We start from the raw sequence: 19,160 nt of genomic DNA, 5'->3' as shown, positions 1-19,160 counted from the left end.
CTTTGGAGAGGAGTCTGGCCAGGGATGGCCAGGCTCTGGGGGAAAATTACCTACCCACTCCCTCCCCTTTTCAGCTCCCCTTCTCACTGAGAGCCACTTTCATCAGCAATAAAATCCCCTGCATTTATCATCTCCAATTTGTATGACCTCATTCCTCTTAGACCTCAGATAAGAATTCAAGTGTGGGTGCAAAGGGCTGTCACACTGACCGTCCACTGAGCTGTTAACACTTAAGCCATCTGCAGATGGCAAAGCTAAAAGAGCATTGACTGAAACACTCCTTCTGGGGCCTCAGGGGCTGTGGGCACCCCCCTAGACTGCAGAGCCAGTACAGAGTTTGTTCCTGCTGGCACCCAAAAGCGCTCTCCGTGGCTCCTGCACCCGCTCACCTGCATGCTCCATCCCTTGAGGGGTTGAGTGCAGCAGATTCCAGTGAGTGGGGTTTGCCCCTGCTAGCACTGAAGTAGCTAGTTCAAACACCCACACTCCAGTTCCCACCCACAATAGGTCAGGGAAATTTCCTGCTTCAGCAAGATCCCCTGAGAAATAAGTGAGGAGGAATCTCTTTCAGCCTCTGGTGAGGGCTGGTGGGGTGGAGGTGGGGGGTGAGTGGGAAGAAGCCACTCCATCAGCTTTGTCTTGGCCTTTGGTGTTTTTTGATCTTTAATTCCCCCAGTATTGGTTACATCCCAGCTGTGGTTGGGCATCCCTGCTTCACTGGTTACTGAAGAACAGGTGCATCATTAGTTAATTACATCCTCAGGCCTCAGAGCTGCCCAAAAGGAGGAGGCAGTGGAAGCTTTGTCCCGCCTCAGACCACTGCTGCTGGAAGAGGGAAGGGAGTTGTGATCAGAATGGGACCCCTGCTCTCCACGAGGCTCTTCTTCCTCCTGGTCTCCTTCTCTTGCCTGATGGCTGGAATGGAAGCTCCCTGAGGGCCAGGCTCAGGCCCACCTCCATGACTAGGTTGCAGGCCTAGCCCCAAGCCTGGCTTGGCTTTCAGGCCCTGAGCCAAAGAGGTGAGTATTCAGGGGCTGCCCAGGCTCCATGCAGAGAGTGCCTGGCCTGCCATCTCGTTGCTCTTGGGGAGCCCTGGGTTGAGGGGACCTTCCAGGAGTGGGTGGTGCATGGCTGTGCCCATGTGGGAAATGAGCTGTCCTCAGGCCTCCAAATTGCATTTCAGCACATTATTCAAGCCCCTTTGGATTCCCTCGGGCAAGGGGGAGATGTAGAGGGGTAGGTCCTGGGGCCATTTGCTAGATAAATTAGATGGGCGGGAGTTGAGAAAAGGCCTCTGTGCAAAACAGGCACCTCCTATTCCTAGAAGGAAGCATGTTTTTTGCCAGACATCAGGTGGACATTGGGATATCAGGCCCTGGGATAGTGGTGAGTGAAGTTCTTGACAACTCCTCCAAGGTGAGCTCTAGCTACCTGCTGCCCACTGTGCCCTTAATCACATTTAATTCTCAAGAGAGCCTGCCCAGGGGGAAGAACAGCTTCCTCTTCTACAAATGTGGCCTCCCATATTTTCTACCAACCAATCAATGCTTTTAGAACCCCTGCATGGGGGCAACCACAGGAGACAGAGCCCCGTAAAGCTTAGCTCCTGACCTCAGGAAATCCGTCATCTTGGGGGATGCCAGGCAAACACCTCAGGCCCAGAAACCCAGTGACCCAGGCGGAGGAGCTCTTGAAGAGGTGGATGACATTGTAGGGACACAGACAAGTCAGGTACTCATGTTTGCAAAAACGGGTAAAAAAAACTACAGTATTATCAACATTTTGGGACTTTGGCCTTTGAGGAAATGAGTGAGGAGGGGGTCATCAAATTGTGACACCTCTAAGACCAGGACTACTAATTCTATTCTGGCGTCTTTTTTTTTTTTTTGGAAATGGAGTCTTGCTCTGTTGCCCAGGCTGGAGTACAGTGGTGCAATCTCGGCTCACTGCAAGCTCCACCTCCTGGGTTCATTCAAGCAATTCTGCCTCAGCCTCTCGAGTAGCTGCGACTACAGGTGTCTGCCACCATGCTTGGCTAATTTTTTGTATTTTAGTAGAGACAGGGTTTCACCGTGTTGCCCAGGCTGGTCTCGAACTCGTGAGCTCAGGCAATCTGCCCGCCTCAGCCTCCCAAAGTGCTGGGATTATAGGCGTGAGCCACTGTGCCTGGCCATCTGGTGTCATCTTCTATCTTTACTCCAAAACTCCAGAAAATCGAGAGGAAATAGAAGTCAGAGTGCTGCAGGCACTGAAGCTGATTGCTCTGTCCTGCGAGGGGGTCTTGCCAGCCTCCCACAATATTGCCTCCATCCAAACAATGAGACCAGGGTTACGGCTGAGAGGCACCGCCTTTGGCCTTTTTAGGAACTCAAAACTGACAACACTATTAAATGGAGAGATGTAACCTTGAGGTTGGGCCTATGGAGAAGGCTTTGCTCTGGCGTTTGATTCTGTTTAAGTGTTTCTTGTCCCTGTATGAGGTTATGTCTCAGAGCTGAGTGACATGCAACAGCCAAGAACCAGGATCATTGTAAGGGCCAGAATGAATGATCCACTAAGGTGGACAACACTGCCAAGTCTACACTGGCATTTCTGAGGGCCTGTTAGAAAAAACAAAACAGATTTTCTCAATTTTGGCTGAACATGAGAATTAACTGAAGGTCTTTTAAAATTGTGAGGCCTGAGTCCCACCCCTAGAGAGTCTGACTTAATTGGTTTTGAGTGGAACCCGGCCGTCTGGATGTTTACAAGCTTCCCAGCAAGTTCCAATATGCAGCCGGTGCTGAATACCACCACAGTAACACCTGCGTGGCCACCTGGAGTCTCCATGTGGGGCTGAACCCTGTCTGCGCAGGATTCTAGAGCAGGCTGTGCTTTTGACATCTGTTGTACTGGCCACAGGAGAAGGGACAAAGGAGAAGGCTGCTCCTGGTGTGTTTCTGAGTGGTGTATTTCTGTCAGGCCTAGATTTAGATGCTTTGGAGGTGAAGAATGAATTGAATGAATTTTCTACTATTGTTTCCTCCTGTATCCACCTGTATCTGGTGTGTGTGTGTGTGTGAGAGAGAGAGAGAGAGAAAGAGAAAGAAAGTCTTGCTCTGTCGCTCAGGCTGGAGCATGGTGGTGCAATCACAGCTCACTGCAGCCTTGCCCTCCCAGGCTCAAGTGATCTTCCCACCTCAACCTCCTGAGTAGCTGGGACCACAGGTGCATGCCACCACACCCAACTAATGTTTAAATTTTTTTGTGGAGATGGAGACTATGTTGCCCTAGCTGGTCTCAAACTCCTGGCCTCAAGTGATCCTTCTTTCTTGGCCTCCCAAAGTGTTGGGATTACAGGCATCATGGACTAGTGCAGGCAGCGAATGCTCCATAAGGGAGGAAATACTTGATTTTTGGAAGAATTTAGGTAACAGGGTTTTTCCCTGAAGGTTAGTGAAATGGGGATAACAATAGTAAAGACCAGCTATTAGGATCCATGTGATATTTGAAGGCCAGCATGCCCATACCCCTTCTAAGTCTACTCCTTGGGTTTCTGTCGATGGAAAGGTGATTATATAGTCCAAACTTCTATAACAAATGGCTCTCCAAGTGAGGTCCTCAGACCAGTATCGCCCCATCCCTGGGAACTTGTTAGACATGCATAGGCCCCACCTAGACCTAAGGAATCAGAAATTCTGAGCCCAGCAGTTTCTATTTTTGACAAGTTCTCCATGTGGTTCTGATGCTCACTCAAGTATGAGAACCACTGTCCTGCTTTGCATCCACGTCTGCGAAGTAGACTCTAGTTATTAGGAACAAGAGACATGTTTGTTCTCAGTTACTTTTAACTTATATTGGGTTGAAACCTCTCCCTCTAACTGCCCCCACTGGTTCTATGGCCTTATTACTGGCCTTATGATTATTTACGTCCATCCAAGTGACACAGTGTCAAATAGTTGACAGGCTCTTATGTGTTCAGCCAACGTTTACTGAGCAGCTCTCATTTGCTAGGCACTATACTAAGCCCTGGGAATGTAGCAATGAACAAAATCAAAGTGTGTTCTTCCATGCAGCGTATGTTCTAGTGGGGGAGATGGTGCATTGATAGAACTACTATATTTTTATGTTTAGGTGATAGGAAGAAAAACATAATGTTGGGAGGCTATTTTTGCTAGTGGTTAGAGGAGGCTTCTTTGAGGTGATGTTTGAGTAGAAAGCTGGTTGAAATGAGAAAGCCAAGTGAAGGGAGCGTGTCCTGGGAAGTGGGAACAGTAGTGTCACGTCCTAAGGTAGGAATGAGCTTCACGTGTTCTTAAGAACAGAAAGGAAGTTAGTATAGCCAGAAAGGAATGAGCAAGGAGGAGAGATGCAGGAAGTAAGGTCCAGGAGGCAGGGGCCAGATCAAGAGAAGCCTTACAGGTCCTGCATAGGTGTGTAGGGGAAGATAATTTTTTTTTCTACCCTTCTAGGTTCTCCAGCTGGGGTCCTGTAAGTGAGACTGACCAGAGAGACATTAACAGAAGAAAAATAGTTTGCTAACATGTACATCACACATGCACATATAAGAGCACTCAGTGATAAGTAACCCAAAGGGGTAGTTAGAACTTGGGTTTAAATACCTGTCAACTCAAGAATCATGAGGTCCATACATTTGGAAAAGAGAGCTTTATTTCTTATAAAGGGTTGCAGCCTGCAGGCTGGCCACCCTCAGGCTGGGGCGTACTTCAAAGGAGGAAAGGTGAAATGAGAATTGATGCTGAAGGGTTAGCTAAGTATACCTATTCAACAGGTTATCGGAGGAGCTATGAATATTCAGAAGGGGGATGTATACATGCATACTAAGCAAACATGCATGTTACACACATCCCATGTTCACTCTGGGGGTGGAGACTGAACACTTAAATGCATTAGAATCAGTCTGTCTATCAAAGGGTGAAACAGAGGTCACAGAGGCATCCTGTGCACAGCCTCTGTAAACCAGCCACCACCAGTTCCTGGCTGGTGGCCCCCTATCAGGAGGGAATACTGGCTAGTATTTGTATCAGACTGCAAAAGGGAAGAGGAGTCCTGCTAAAATCAGTGGTGGAGCAAGTCTTTTGAAAGGGCTGGCTTTGGTCAAGGTTGGTAAGCCCATGCCTGTGATCCCAGCACTTTGGGAAGCTAAGGGAGGAGGATCACTTGAGGCCAGCAGTTCAAGACCAGTCTGGGCAACATTGTGAGACCTTGTCTCTACTTAAAAAAGAGATAGTTTCTGTTTAGCCCTTAGGAAACTAAGCCTAATGGCAATTAGGGAGGGAAGAGTATAATGGGGTCTGTCTGACCTCCCATGTGGTCATGGTGGGGAATTCAGTTTTTAAGTTTACTCTGGGGTATGCTTGGCAAAGAGGGGGTCCATCCAGTCAGTTGGGAGGCTTAAGATTTTAGTTTTATTTCTTATAACAACAACAACAACAACAACAGAGTTTTAGGCTCTTAGGGAAGGCAGGTTATGGGAAGACGACCCTGAAAAGTACGGTAAGCAAGGGTTGTTTATCAAGGTTTGTTACACAGATTGATGCCTTCTCCATTGAGAAGAGTTAAGAATCCTTCCTTTCCTGGAGGGGGAAACACCTCTACGACGGGAAATTTCCTTTATAAATGTAAATTTCCTTTACGATATAAAAACTTGTTTTTAGAGCTTTTTCTGAATCTGCTCGTTCTCAATGACGTTTAGCTGAAAATAATTTATATGCCAATGGTGCACATTTTGGGGTGGCATATTCTGGTACCCCTCAGGTGTCAGTATGGTTTTATGTCACTTTATGACAGGAATATGTTCTGAGAAATGCATCACGTGATTTCTTTCTTGTGTGCATATCATAGACCTACATAAACCTAGATGGTTTATGTAGGAGGGTAAGGTGGGGAGAGGGTCCACAGAGACCTCTTATTTGCAAATAAAACATTTTGGGTACCAGATGTAGATGTTCTCTCTTACATTATTTTCCTTCTCACCTCTGGTTAAACTTGGCAGTTATGACTTCTGCTGGGGAATGAAATAAAACTTTCAGTCTCTTTAGGAAGTTAAAGCTGTGGGCAGCTTTCTTCATGGTGTTCCAATTCAGCACTGTATCTGATGTCTGGGGATTCCCTCATGGAGTGTTGAGATCTGTAATCACTGGAGGGCAGAGATGAGATCATACAGAGCCTAGATGTGGGCCTTGCCTGTTCTCTCCAAGCTGCCGATGCCAGGATTAGTAGCACTGAAAGCCAAGGTGAGAGGCTTCAGAGAACTCAGATGGGGGAAGAGTTAAGAAGGATGGCAAATGATAGATGGATGAGGGGATCTCTATTGACCCACATGCTACCCTCTGAGAGCTCTGCATCAGGATGGCAGAAGGCCCTTTAAGAGCCTGTTGGGGACCTTGCCATGTGTTCCAAGTGTCGTTCATTTTCCTGCTTGCTGATAAGCCATGAGTTGGATTAGCCTGCTCCTCTTATCACCTTCCCAGGTCTGGGTCAGTGAAGCAAATGAGATCTTGGCCCTTGAGATCTCTGCCCCTGTATTCTAGAGCAGAGGCTGGAGATGCTGTAAGATCACTTCCCATCCAGCAGGCACTTGAAAGTGCTTGTTGGCAAGTGGGAGACAAGAGCCGGTCCCTGCCATCAAGAAGTGGAGGGTTAGAGACAAACCAGTGACAGCCAAATGTAGCTTGACTAATGCCATGCGTGACAACAGTCAGGATACAAGTATTTGCAGGGTACTGAGGGCAATCAGAGAAGGGAGGAATTATGGGGAAGTAGAAGAGAAGCTTCTAGGGCTGGTGACATGAGCTGAGAACCTTTTGAGAAGCCAGTAGCTCTGTTACATAAGTGTAACTTAAGGCGAGGCTTATGCTAACTTGGGGTTGAATATGTGGCATTTATAGTGCCCTTCTATGACTCAACTGAGTCTTGTACTAACCTGGTTCCTTCATCTTTCTCCTGTCTCTTCCATTCTTTACCCACAGAGGTGAGACAAAACCTCAGGGTAGTGTATATTCCAACCAGAAGGTGCCGTGTGGTTTTGAAGGATCCATTAGAGGAGCTCTCGCTGCCACAGAATCTATCCAGCCACCTGCCAAACATCTGGTACAACTGGGTCATCTGGGATGGGCTGAGAAACATATTGTCATTTATATCCAAGGGTTTGGTGGCCATGAGGACTGTGCTGAGCGCTCATCTTCCATGGGGTTTCCTCGACTGTGGAGAGGAAGGTCTCACATGCATGTGGACACTTGGGAAGTCAGGTGTTTGCTGCAGGGCCACTGGCTGGCAACGTGGTGCTGCTTTCCATGAGATTGACCTCAAGACCCACCAGCGCTGTATTCCAAGGCCAGTACTATGCCTTTGCTGAGCCCAAGAGAGAATCCCCCATGAGCTTTGGTATAAGTAGCTTCTCTCTGTTCTGGCCCCACAGTTTCCATTAGGAACAATCTCAGATCCAAGTTTCGCCCATGTGGGAAACAGAAGGGCAGAGGCTGGGGGGCCCTATCAAATGGGAAATAAGCCTCAGAGGATAGAGGGGAGGCCCCCAGCATATGATCCCTCTCTTCCTTCTACCCACTGGAAAAGAAGATCCTTTGTTAATGGATGAAACCTTAGTAGCCCCAAGGCTGCAGCTAAGCAAGACATGGGATGGAGTACAAGGTCTAACAAAAACCCTGCTCACTACTGCTTTCTCCAGACTGAGGCTAAACCCATGCAGGATGGCCTGGTGAACCATCTGCTTCCAGCCCCTTCAGAATGGCCCTCCATGTACTCTCTGCTCTTTACACATAGACAGGAGAGTGTGCTGGGGTCCAGAGTTGCCCTTGAAGAGAGGGATGGAAAAGCGGCTCGGACATGGGAAGGGGTGACCAAAAGAGAAAGCCTGGACTCCTCATCTGCCCCCTGGGAGATCAGTTCTCTCCAAGAGGAGCCCCTGGATTTGGAAAGTGCTCAAGAAGGCAGGACTGAGCACTGAACTGCCCAGAACCCTCTACCTGCTGGCAGCAGCTAGGCCAAACTCTTGGGTTTGAAGAGTGAGAGTACTGAGCACCAGGCTGCTCTCTGGCTTTGGAGCTGGCCCACTGGGCCGCAGATAATTCCTCAGCAGGTACGGTTGGAGACCATACCCTTGTCCCAGCACCAGAGCTCCAGGAAGACCAGGACATGAGACATAAATCCACGGTGCTTCATCTCCCTGCTGGGTCACTGAAGATCACGACCATTCATCTCAACCTCAGGTCTCAACCTCAGGTATGGGCAATGGCCAGTGGGAAGGCCTGGACACAAGGAGCAGGCATTCTGTTAAGCATGAATGTGGAAAGGTTACCCAAGTGCATAAGGCTGTTCTTGTGTTGCTATAAAGAAATACATGTCTGGGCACAGTGGCTCACACCTGTAATCCCAGCACTTTGGGAGGCCAAGGCAGGGGGATCACTCGAGCCTAGGAGTTTGAAACCAGCCTGGGCAACATGGTGAAACCCTGTTTCCACAAATAATATTAAAAATTAGCCAGGTGTGGTGGCACATGCCTGTAGTCCCAGCTACTAGGGAGGCTGAGGTGGGAGAATTGCTTGAGGTCAGGAGGTTGAGGCTGCAATGAGCCAAGACTGCACCACTGCACTCCAGCCTAGGTGACAGAGTGAGGCCCTGTCTCAAAAAACAAAAAACAAAAAAATCACTGAGACTCAGTAATTGATAAAGAAAAGAGGTTTAATTGGCTGGCTTGAGGCTCTGCAGGCTTTACAGGAAGTATGGTGTTGGCATCTATCTGCTCAGTGTCTAGGGAGACCTTGGGAAGCTTTTACTCATGGCAGAAGGTGAAGAGGGGGCAGGTACATCAGATAATAAAGGCAGGAGCGAGAGAGAATTGGGGGTGGGGGAGAGGTGCCACACACTTAAACGACCAGATCTCAAGCAAATTAACTCACTATCTCAAGGATGGCACTAAGGGGATGGTGCCAAACCATTCATGAGAAACCTGCCCCCATGATGTGATCGCCTCCCACCAGGCCCCACCTGTAACACTGGGGATTTACATTTCAACATGACATTTGGGCAGGGACACAGATCCAAACCATATCACCAAGTGCTGATACCTCAAATTGTTTTCAGTGCTGTCTTGCATTGTGGCAGGCCTAGGAGAATTCAGACTGAAGTTTGTCCTTGTCTTCCCTTCATCAAAACTTACTTATCTTGTAACCCTCACTATGTCTAGCTTCCCAGATCACCTAACTTCTGTTAGTAGCTCTTCTCTTGGCCAATTCTTTTTCATCCTTCAGGTCTCTGCTCAGATGCCATCAACAGTTACTGCCACATCATCCTCTTTCATTCTTTCAGAGCACTTACTGCTGTCAGCGACTTTTTTTTTTTTTTTTTTTTTTTGAGAAAGGGTCTCCCTCTGTCACCCAGGTTGGAGTGCAGTGGTGTGATCACGGTTCACTTCAGCCTTGACATCCTGGGCTCAAGTGATCTTCCCACCTCAGCCTCCCAAGTAGCTGGGAAAACAGGTGCACACCACCACACCTGACTAATTTTTGTATTTTTAGTAGAGATGGGGTTTCACCACGTTGCCCAGGCTGGTCTTGAACTCCTGCGCTCAAACAATCCACCCACTTTGGTTTCCTGAAGTGCTAGGATTATGGGTTTGAGCCACCATGCCCAGCCGTTAGTGACTTTTTTATTGTCTGTCTCCCTCAGCGGAATGCAAGTGTCATGAGGACAGGCTCCTTGCCATCTGACTTTTCTCTGGTGTATCCTCAGGAATCAGCAAGGGACTTGGCACATAGCATATAGCTGTTGAATGAATGTTACCTGTTCTTCTAGTATCTTCCTATGAGGCACTTCAGGAAATACAACTCAACTAAATACTTGCTTATGACTTTAGTCTTCATGGAATCCTGGTGAGGGAGGGCTTTGAGTGAGAAGGGTCTTAAAGAATGCTCTAGAGGTATTTTCTCAGTTCTAAAAGCTTTGTTTCTCTATTTGCATCAGTGGAGCTCCAATGGGGTAATGACTGGCAGATATTCCCTCCCAAATGCCATACAGGAAATTGGGTAGGTTTCTCCCTGTCTTTTGACTGCTGTACCCCCACTCTGCCAAAATACTGGGTTTTAGAATCCTGTGAGGATTAAGTTAAACTTTTTCCCCCAGTACTCATGTTCTGAAGTTGGTAGGTTAAGGGGGCTAGTGGAGCCCATGAAGCTGATTCTGCTCCAGATGAGTAAATGCATATCCTGGGCCCCCTTGAGTTTTGGGGAGAGGTTGGAGTTCCTGTACCGACATAACCATTGAAAAGAAGCCTGGCAAGCCCAGCCACTGTGATCTGGGCATTCTGTATCTGCTTGGTAGATACAGAAAGACTCGCTTGGTAGGGAGTCACTTTCCCACGCCGTGCAGAGCAAAAAACACAATGGTACCAACTTAGTAACTTTCTAAATAAGTCACCACTATTTGTTTCTGGCCATGCCTCATATGGGAGCAATGACTGCACTTCCACGCTTCAGCTTCTGCCGGGAGTTTCTCATTCCCACGCCACAGGCTGGAACGAACCAGTTTCGTCCAGCTGAAAGCTGTTCCCAGGGAAAACATGAACCTGATCACAGGGCTACTCAAAAGCTTAGTTTATCTGGAATGTATCTTTCTCCCTCCCTTCTAAAGAAAATCACCCTCTCAGATTAAAATCACCTTAAATTTAAAATTTAAAATTTAAAATTAAATTTAATCTGAGTCTCAGATTAAAATCACCCTCCCCAGCTCTGAGTTCCCAAACTCACATGTTAGGCAGCAGTGGCTCGTGAAGACGGGAATAGCCCCTGTCCTTACTACAGCTTTTAGAAACATGGTTGTCTAGGAGCTTATGAGTGAGATGAGGTCTTCTTGCTAGTTCATCAGATAAGGGTTGAGCTTCTGTAATCCTAAATATTTTCATTTCAAATAAAATTGTTAAGCCCAATCAGAAAAAAGAGGGAGGAAGAAGTGTTGGGTAAGTATAAGCTCTTAAGAGATACTGGGAGCTATGGAAGGATCTAGGGGAGATTCCCATTTCTGGAGTTCATATATGTATTTTAGAGACAGGGTCTCATTCTGTCACTCAGGCTGGAGTGCAGTGGCATAATCACAGCTCACTGCAGTCTCAAACTCCTGGGCTCAAGTGATCCTTCCACCTCAGCTTCCCAGGTAGCTGGGGCTACAGGCCCACACAGCCATGGCTGGCTAATAAAAAAAAAAATTGCAGAGATGAGATCTCCCTATGTTACCCAGGGTGGTCTCAAACTCCTGGCCTCAAATGATCCTCCTGCTTCAGCCTCCTAAAGTACTGGGGTTACAGGCATGAGCCACTGTACCTGGCCACTTTTCTGGAGTTTAGTGATGGAGTTGTGTCAGAATATGCTAAGTTATGATGTGGTTTCAAGAGCAACCCAGTCTTCTCACTCAGGCCACAGTCCATGTGTGCAGCAGGTGGGCTCTGCTCATTGCAGTCCCCTGGGCACCAGCCTGACAGTTATTGGTTACCTGGCCTGAGGGGAAGCATGCTGGGAGTCTTCGCACTGGCAGTTAAGTGCTCTGGACAGAAATGATAGTCACTGACTGGAAGTGATCTCACAACCGTGCTCAAACATGAGAGTTGTGAAGGACAATTTTCTTATGTCTGTAGGGGAAAGAGCTGGAAGTATTTGAACAGTTTCAGAATCAGCAACAGGAGTTGACTGTGTTGGCCATTAGGGCTTCAGTTCAAACTGAAGTCAGACTTTTAATCATTTAGTGAGCTTGAAGGTCACAAAAGCAGGGTTTTATAGCCTTGTTCTTCTGTTCCAGCCGAGAGAAATTGTCTGCGTTTATTTTAGAAAAGGCCCTTTTTAGCCACTGTAGTATCAAGAGGCAGCTTTGGAGGATGGATGGTAATTTGAGATTAGGAGCTGGGATCTGGTGTTGTAGGCTTGGCTGTTTCAGAATCACTTGGAGAATACAAACCTGGGGTTGCATTAATAGGAGTAGAAGCAGCAGGTCAAGGGAGGGGTAAGTACCCCTTTATTTTGGCGTAGTCATATCCTACCTGATACAACTCTGTTCCAAGTACCATACTTTGAAGATAGCTTTGTCAAGCTGGAACCCAGGGAGGGTTACCAGGGGAGTTGGGAGTCTTGGGAGTTGAAAGGGATTACTTGGTAGCTGCTCTAAGTATTTGAAGAGGTGTCAGAAGTTTTTTCCTTACTGGTAAGGAATTTACCTCTTTGTAGTGAGATGAATTGGACTGCATTGTAGGTGGTATACTCACTACTTTTAAGTGACCAAAGAAGCTGGAGAAGGGATTTGACCCTTCCAAGCGTAGAAAGAAACAGTGGTTGCCATGGGTGATTCCTAAGGTCCCATCCACCTCTATCATCATATTTCTGTGATTCTGTTTTTTTCTCAGAAATAAACCTTTCCTCATAAGGAAGAGAGTGAATGCCAGTTGAGACCTCACTACATAAAGACGCAGCTGCTCACAAATCTTCCACCGTGAATCCCTCTGGAATCTTGAAATTGGTGGTAGGATCTCCATTTTACAGGTGAGGTGATTGAGGTTGAGAATGAAGGAAGCCAGGCACTCATGCAGTCTTACAAGGTATTGTGGTTAAAAGTGGAGTCTGGAGCCACATACAGGCTCTGCAGCTTCCTAGCTATGTGACCTTGGGTAACATCTCTGCAAAATGGAAATGATAGCACCTCATAGGGTCATGAAGATTAACCAGTTTATAGGCAGCATATTGAACATCAGTACCTTGGCACAGAATGTGAGCTAAATATGCTTCATGTGTTTACTACTATAATCATTATCAATGTCTGAACTAAGCTTGAGATACTATAGGCAAGCAAAAGTGACTTCTCTTTCCCTTTCTCCTGTCACCCAATGTAGATGCAACAACAATTTTCCTCACTTCCTGGAAATGGCTCTGCTCTAGCATTTCAACATTATCCAGGAGGTAAGATTTCTTAACTGGAGAAGACCAGATATATTCCCAATCTGTTGATCACATTTAGAGACCTGAAATTCCTAAACCTATCTTAAACTGATGGCAGAAAACAGGTGCGTACTCAGGATGCAAAGTATGATCTTTGACTAGTCATGTCAGGAAATGGACAAAATCAACCTTTTTGATCCAGATTTCAAACTGGATACTCTCCCAACTTGACAAATGCACAAATTCAATATGTTTTTAGTCACTTTTAGTGTATTATGTCTAAGGTTTTGTATTTCTCAGGTTTAATCTGAATAACAACATTACCCAGGGGCCAGTGTCTCCAAATCCATTCCCAAGTCTAGCATAAACTTAAACATAAAGCACGTTCTCATCTTGCATTGAGGTCAGTTTGAGAGTAAAAATCCCAGTGGGGCATGTGACACTGAAGCACTATTGGGACGCTTTGTTGATGGGGCTTTTTCTTTTCTCCCTGTCTTCCACAGATGCCTTAGTGATGGTGATGGTTAAGTCAGAGCACCTTAAAGAGTCTGAGTGTTGAATCTTCCAAAGTGTTCAAATCTGTGGTAAGGGAAATTAAGCACAAGGTAAGTTGAGGGTTGGACTGTGTGCTGTTGGACTCTTGTTCTTGTGACAAGGTCAGCAGTCCCTTGTGGGCATGTCAGTTCCTGCCCCCGCACAGGCATGTGTACACACACTCACGTGCCCACACACACTCCTGGCTTTTGCTTTTTTCCCAAGTGGGAAACTGTTTTTTACACCGTGACTTGCTGATCTGTCTTGTAGCAGGGATCCAGGAACATTACTGAGGGGCAATGGGACTTGGGGTGGGGGTAACAGACTAGGATTGAGGTGATTAGATTCTAGTCTCAGATGAGTCCCTAATAGGGTTTTGGACAAAATCTCCATTCTGAATTTGTTTTCTTAGCTCTATAAAGTCCACACGTAAGGTTTTTTGTTTGTTGGTTTTTTTTTTTTTTTGAGACGGAGTTTCACTCTCGTTGCCCAGGCTGGAAGTGCAATGGCGCGATCTTGGCTCACCACAAACTCCGCCTCCTGGGTACAAGCAATTCTCCTGCCTCAGCCTCCTGAGTACCTGGAATTACTGGTGTTTGCCACCATGACTGGCTAATTTTGTATTTTTAGTAGAGACGGGATTTCTCCATGTTGGTCAGGCTGGTTTTGAACTCCCAATGTCAGGTGATCACCTGCCTTGGCCTCCCAAACTGCTGGGATTATGGGCATGAGCCACCGTGCCTGGCCCACATGTAAGTTTAACAAGGTTTTAGTTCTAAAGTTTCTAACTCACTGAGACCTAACTGATGAGGAGCACTATTCCTGCCATTATCACCAGCACCAGCATCATTACCCTTTCTCTGAACTGGTGGTTGACCTTCTTTTGGGGAAGTGGTTGTGAAGGTTAAATGAGTTAATATGACAAGTTTCAAACAGTGCATGGGCATGGCATATAATACAATCTATAAAGTGTTAGTGGTGATGAGAAAACATTGCTTACAGGGTTGTGAAGTGTGATATGCCTCTTGGAAAACAAGGCAACAGATATATTAAGAGCCAAAAACAAATGGTTCTCAGACCAGAGATCCCACTTGTAGAAATCCCAGAAATATATAACTTTGGAAAACTTGTACCAACATATTCATCACAGGATTATTATATAAATTTTAAAACGAGTGGCTAAAAAGATCAAATAAATTAGACTATCTACTTGACTGACTCCTTTGTAGCCACTAAAAGACTAATAGCAACGCAAAAAAAAAAAGATACAAGCCTGCATGCCTTTGACATAACTACAATGACGTAGATATGTAGTAGTATACAATGATGAACACTGTAACATGATATAGATCCTGGAGTATGTGGGCTTTGGCATTATGAGTCTTCGTTTCTCTTTCATAACTGACAAGGAGGTCTGAAACAGATTACACAGGTAGTCAAATACAACCAAAAGTGGGAACAGAAGACAATAAGGTTCTTTACATTTTGTCAAGACCTGACTTGACTTTAATGATCAGTAACTAAGTGTCCACTCAGCAGTTCTTTCCTGGAATTAGTTGCCTTTAACTTTTGTTCTTAAAATCTGTTCAGAAGAATACACCCCTAACAGAGATAAGCAACAGTGGTCTACACGATGCCAGGGTTCATTGGGTCTTTTTTGGCAACACTCCACAGTATTCTCAATCCGAAGGCAGCCTCCACAATCAGTTGGTAGGAAAGTGTTTTCTCTTGGCTAGTTCTAATAACAAACAAAGATAGTCTTATACCATCATAATCTCTACTCTTGCTTGCAGATCTTTGGAAAAACAACAACAACAACAAACAACTGCTATTCACTCCAAAATGATGAAGGCAAGCTAACTGGAATGGAAAAGTAAGTGTTCTCGAGGTTTAGTAGTTTTATTCAAGATGTGTTGGGCCAGGTGTGGTGGCTCACACCTGTAATCCTAGCACTTTGGGAGGCTGAGGTGAGAGGACCACTTGAGCCCAGGAGTTTGAGAGCAGCCTAGGCAATATGAAGAAACCCCGTAACTACTAAGAATACATGTACACAAACATTAGCTGGGCATGGTGGCGTGTACCTGTAGTCTCAGCTCCTTGGGAGGCCCAGGTGGGAGAATTGCTTGAACCTGGGAGGCAGAGGCTGCAGTGAGCCAAGATAATTCTACTGCACTTTAGCCCAGGTGATGGGAGTGAGACCCTGTCTCAAAAGGGTTAATTTCGTTTTTCCATTTGGGGGAGAAAATATATAGTTCTATAGTTCAAGTACCTGAAATAAAGGGAAAATACCCATAAAGTGTTAAAACTAGAGTGTCAAACAAGATCTTGATCAGTTTTCCCTTCCTTTGTAGTAAATGGGAGAAGAGCCTGGTAAAACACAATGAACTGTGGCCAGGGTCACTAATGTCTTGAAGAGTATGATTAAAAATCTTCTCCCTGGCTGGGCATGGTGGCTCACTCCTGTAATCCCAGCACTTTGGGAGGCAGAGACAGGAGGATCTCCTGAGAACAGGAGTTCAAGACCAGCCTGGGCAACATAGAGAGACTGTCTCTACAAAAAATACAAAGTTAGCCAAGCATGGTGGCGCATGCCTTTAGTCTCAGTTACTCAGGAGGCTGAGGCAGGAGAGGATCACTGGAGCCCAGGAGTTCAAGGCTGCAGTGAGCTATGATTGTGCCACTGCACTCCAGCCTGGATGACAGAGAGAGACACTGTCTCTTAAAAAACAAACAAAAACACTTCCTGTGCTAAACCTGCATGTGAAAAGTCAGCTTTTTTTCTACAGAGATGAACTAAGAAATTACTTGATGGAAAAGAATCCTGAATTTAAATACGCTAAATTAATGAACGCAATAGTCCACAATATAGTTTCATAACTTTACTGTCTAATCTCAGAGTCTTTAAAAACAATGTAATATTTCTCTACCAAGTGGTGTTTAGATTGTTTTCTTCTCCTCCCTTTCAAAACATTCCTAGAAAAGACGCTTGTTTTTTTCTCCTCCCTTCTAAAACATTCCTAGAAAAGACGCTATGAATGTCACGTATGCTTTCTGGCTACACCCAAGGTCTCAAGGAATGGATGTGCCTGATCCCCTGTCTTACCAGATAAGGGCCCTCACTGAGGATGCTCTAGGAACCCACAAGGTGAAGAAGAGGTGCCCCTTCCTTGAAGGTATGGATAGGTCTCTTGGCTGCTGGTGACCAATGGCATGTGCCACACTTGGATTAGGCATGATTCAGCCAGGATCAAGTTGAACTAGGCAAAGTCCCCCGATGCTAGGCCATGTCATTTCCCATGGAGAGCAGACCCTTTCTCAGTCTACATCATGGGAATGTTATGCTTGTCCCCCAACCCGAGGAAGAATTGGCTATTAATTCATCCATGTATGCAATATATTGTATTGCATTTTACTATGGGTTAGGCATTGTTTGGGACACTGGGGATTCAATAGCAAACCTAAAAGGCAAATCCCTTCCCTCGTGTACTTCACAGTCTAATCAGAAGATAGACCGGATAAACTACAGAGTATCTGAGTTGATATGCTCTATGAATAACAATCAGATAAAGGGGATAAATAGGGTTTTGTGTATGCACATGTATGTGATAAGTCTTCAAAAGGTGGTGAAGGAAGGCCTCCTTGAGAAGATGATGAGGGACAGCCATGTAGCCCTCGAGGGAAGAGGCTTCTGGATGGTGCTGAGGCCCTGCAGCAGGGTTGTGTGTGGTGTGTTCAAGGAACAGGTGGAGGCCAGCAACAGAGGGGAAGAGCAGCAGAGGAGCCTTTGGGACACCCTGGGAGACTGTCCAGAACAGCCTATTTCTTCTGTCTTTAGATGCGAATGACTGTGAGACAGGCCTAAAGCTCTGTGGTGATCCTTGCTGCCAAGAGGACTGAAGTCCATGCCCCCAACGCAGCCTGGCATGCAGTGTGTGCATGCTCCCTGCCCAGGTATCGGTTGCCCAGGCACCCTGCCACTGGCTGTGTTTATCAGCTGCTGGGATCTCCTGGAAACCCTGTACCCTGAGCAGGTCAGGGTGGAGCTCTTATTCTGATGCCTTTGGCCACAAATACCAAAGAAAACATTTTCCGAAGGATACAGACAAAGTCCAGGAACTGTTCTAGAACTTGGAACATGTTGTAAGGTCATTTACTATGAGAATGTTCATTGTACTGATTTTTCTTTTGCAACTTTGCCTTTGGAATACTTCCATAGGATGCTATTCCTGACTCTGATCAAAGTAGACGTGAGTAAGAATTAACTTGAACATCCAGTTGTTTCCCCAAGGCTCCTTCGTGACCCTTGCTTTTGGCTTGCTTTTTTTCTTCTTATCAAAGATTATATTGGGCAGGGACTTGCACGGGAAAATCGATGTGAGCTCCTTGTGAGCGGGTCCAGCATAGAGCAGTTGGTAATGAATTAACAGATGCCCTTAGCCTTTTTAAGGACTTACTGCTGGTGATGGTAATTCATTTGGTACAGTTACCTCTGAAATAATGTAACCTGCCTGTGCTGCCACAGGCAGATCAATAGACATGATTTTTATTTCCCATCTTGCGAACTTGCTGTGTGACCTTGGTGCTCAGGTCTTGCATATCCCTGTGAAACAAAGGATTAGACTAGATGTCGAAGGCTTTGTTTAGATCTTTGAATGTTAGATGCTGAAATCCCAGCAAAGATGCCATTTAGCACAATCTTTTTCCACTGAACTCTAAGGGCAGATAGGTAATCTTGCCATGTTATTTGCAAGTTTTTTTCTTGAAGTGGGGGTTTCTTAGTTCATATATGTCAAGAGAAGATTGAGTTGGCATAAAATAGAAGCTCGGTACATAGTAATTCAATTTCTTATGGCTAGAAATCTGCATGTAACTGACTATTTAAAATATTTCCATGTTTTTTTTCTTCTCCTGCCCTCCCAAGTGTCCAGATAAGACACTTGACAAGAGTTAAGTTGGAACAGGGTCTGTGAGGCAGTCATCTGGAGGTTGCAGTCATCTAGCTTCTGTGGATTTTGCTCTAAAGATAGTTTCTAGTTCTTTGCATCCATATAAGCTATCTGATGGTAGAATACATTCTGAAATACAACTGGCCTTGTGCTTCTCTGGGTACATGGTCTCAAATGTAACAGAATCTTTTTAAAAATAAACAATTTTTGATATGCATAAAATGAAAAATAATTATCAGCTCTCAGGCAATTTAGATTCAGCATCACAAAGGGATGTTAGGCGTTTTCCAAAGTTAACTCTGTGTGCATGCATAGGGTTCTTGAGGGAGCTATAGAGCAAAAATAGGTGGCGAGCCCTTATATTACCAGGTTCATTTGTTCCAAGTCTGGCTTTGGCTTTTAATCAAATGTTAGCATTTGTTTATTTTCTTAAAAAATACTTACCTGTGATGTGCCTGACAATATGCTAGGGATAGGTATAAGAGCATAAATCTCTGAAGGTGCTTTTGAGAGCCCATTAGGAAGGGGCCTGATACTTAGTTCCCTTTAAAAAAAATTCCTTTGTGTTTCAGGAGTTGGATTATCCTTTAACTACCTGGGCCTGCTGTTTGGAGTTGCTGTGCTTACTGCAATCTTGCATATGTTAGTTTTGGTCTTGTGTGACTTGTAACTAGAACGTACGTGAGGAAGGCAAATTCTCTGGGTCAGAACACAACATCACTGGAGTGCCCACCTACAGCACCTACTT

At 45.7% G+C, this 19,160-nt stretch overlaps 1 long non-coding RNA gene across 1 annotated transcript in view; it reads left to right on the top strand.

Annotated features, from left to right (window-relative positions):
* LOC129057692 (uncharacterized) overlaps positions 1-19,160 on the top strand; it is a 31,831-nt gene that overhangs the window by 1,140 nt on the left and 11,531 nt on the right. Inside the window, exons 3-9 of the long non-coding RNA XR_010136178.1 lie at positions 764-1,019; positions 6,972-8,241; positions 12,404-12,539; positions 12,887-12,953; positions 13,436-13,537; positions 15,260-15,339; positions 16,488-16,639. This is a non-coding gene — a long non-coding RNA (uncharacterized LOC129057692). The remainder of the gene's footprint in view (positions 1-763; positions 1,020-6,971; positions 8,242-12,403; positions 12,540-12,886; positions 12,954-13,435; positions 13,538-15,259; positions 15,340-16,487; positions 16,640-19,160) is intronic.

The sequence above is a fragment of the Pongo abelii genome, chromosome 12, assembly GCF_028885655.2.
Source record: "Pongo abelii isolate AG06213 chromosome 12, NHGRI_mPonAbe1-v2.0_pri, whole genome shotgun sequence".
Lineage (NCBI taxonomy): Eukaryota > Metazoa > Chordata > Mammalia > Primates > Hominidae > Pongo > Pongo abelii.
Note: the sequence above shows the minus strand (reverse complement) of the source record. Positions and strands in the feature narration are given on the sequence as shown.